Source organism: Lipotes vexillifer, unplaced genomic scaffold (genome assembly GCF_000442215.2).
Source record: "Lipotes vexillifer unplaced genomic scaffold, Lipotes_vexillifer_v1.1 scaffold759, whole genome shotgun sequence".
NCBI lineage: Eukaryota > Metazoa > Chordata > Mammalia > Artiodactyla > Lipotidae > Lipotes > Lipotes vexillifer.
Genome location: NW_006790410.1, coordinates 1,023,861 through 1,026,134, shown reverse-complemented (window position 1 = coordinate 1,026,134; position 2,274 = coordinate 1,023,861).

Below are 2,274 nucleotides of genomic sequence, written 5' to 3'. Positions count from 1 at the left end.
ACAGTGATACGAGGGGGACTTCCCTGGGCTGCCCATGCCCAGACCACACAGGCATATATAACCTATAGTGAACCCGAACTCATTATACCATAATTATAATAAAATCTACATGTGGTTTTGCCCCACCTCCACCAGTGGGCGTTTCTTAGCGATTCAAGGGTGAGAGCACGTGCAGCAGTAAACTTGTTTCATAGCTCGAGACTGTCAATCAAATAATGATCCCCTGTCACTCACCCCCGCCTCCCTGCAAAATGCTCCTTAAAAGTGCTCTTAAAAAATAAATAAATAAAATAAAATAAATAAATAAAAGTTTTTTTCTTAAAAAGCGCTCTTAAGCCTGTACAGGAATGCTGCTTTCAATTCTTAGAAACAGCTCTCTCTCTCTCTCTACCTTTGCTTCAATGAACTTTGCTTCAGGCTTCCTTCACTTTGCTGAAACAGCCTGCTAGCTCTCTCTTTCTCTCCCTCTCTTAGAGTGTACCTATGCTTAAATAAACTTTGCTTTGTGCTTAAGCTTAACGTGGTACTTTGCAATTCTTTGCTTACTATCATGAACCGAGATTGCTGCTCCGGGCCTTCCATTGACCTCCTCGGTTGAAGCTACCTTGTTACAACGCAAGTCCACGCGGTGACACCCTAACCACTGAGGTTGACCTGTCTTAGGAGCCATCCCTCTCCCACCTCAGGGACTTTACTACACAGAATAACCCACAGCAGACGTTTTCCAAAGCCTCCGTTATGTAGACCCTAACACCACAGGTAGGTGCAGCAGAAACATCCACTGCTGGCTTTGTTATGTTAAGCCTGGTGACCTTTGATCTCTCTCTACCCCTGTTGACTGAAAAAAAAAAAGCACAACCTAAAAGTTGAGAATTATGTTTTATTCGGTGGCCTTACTGAGGACTATAGCCTGGGATGGCAGCCCCTCAGATAGCTCTGAGGAACTGTTCCAAAGAGGTAACTGAGGAGCTAGCATATATAGGAGTTTGCTGAAAAAACAAAACAAAACAAACACTGTTGTTGAATATGAAATGATTACTGCTAATCACACACACACACAAAAACCCCAGACATCGCAAATTAATGATTTTAAGCTCATTGACATTATTCCTTTGGTCTGCATCTTAACTGTCTGGGGCCAGTATCCTGCTTTTCTCCATCCTGAATCCCCTCAGGGTGCACCATTGGGACCAGCCTCACTGGCTGAGGGCTTGATGGTCAGAACATTCCTCATTTACTGGAATGGCAGGGCAATATTGTGTCCACAACCTGGTGCGAGGTAAAGGCAGGTTTTCTCATTCTTCCTAAAATCTTGGGCATAACCATGGGCAACTGTTGGCAAGTACACAAACTTGTCCTAAGGACAACTGGTATGTTTGAAGACCGAAACATCTAAACCCAGTTTAAGGAATTGGCAAATTTTCCTCAACACTGTCTGATCTGCAGGTTCCTGCCCTCAATGGAGACTTCACTTACTGATTACATTATTTTTCAAGAAGTGACTGTCTCCTTTCTTCACCTTTTTGTCTCCAAGAGGCTTCTTAATGCAGGAGGTATGGGGATCCGTTCTGCCCTTTCAAACCTCAGGACCATCCTCCTCTGGTGTACACTCTTTAGTAGTACAAAGACTTGGCCAGTGCCTTGAATTACAACATTTTAATTATTTTAGGCCAAACCAAATTGTTAGACAGGGAGGGCATCCTCCCCAACCCTTCTATGTAAGTGAGGTGGACAGTACAAGGATTAGCTAAATGCCCATCCGAAACAAATCCCAGGAGTGGTAAGGACAATTTGCATTTGACCTGTACTTTCTCTCAAAGGAATCTAACTGGGAGAGGGGCGCCTCTGTGTTCCCTGGCTGAAACCTAGGGCACCACTCAAGGTTGGGAACTCTGAAAAGGCCCAGGGAGTGAGACTTCTCCCTGTCACAGCAGGTTTTCCGGAGGGAGTGCAGAGGGCTGCATGGCCGAGAAACTTCCAGATGGCATGCATGTTGGCAGGGGGTCAGGGGAAGGAACATTTGTTGATGACACATGAAGGCCTGAGGCTTTGTTTTTGATTTATTAAGTGTTTTTCTTTTTATTATATTTATCCTTCACGTTTGTCATCTGACAGGCTTCAGATTTGCCCATGTTACTCAGCTACCAGTGAGTCCTCTGGTCCCATTGCCAGAGCTGCCCAGGCTTTCATTAAGACGGCTTTTCCTCTGGATGGTACAAGGGGAAGTCCCAGCAGGCAGACCAGCAAACTCCCTTTGTCTTTCACTGCATTCCC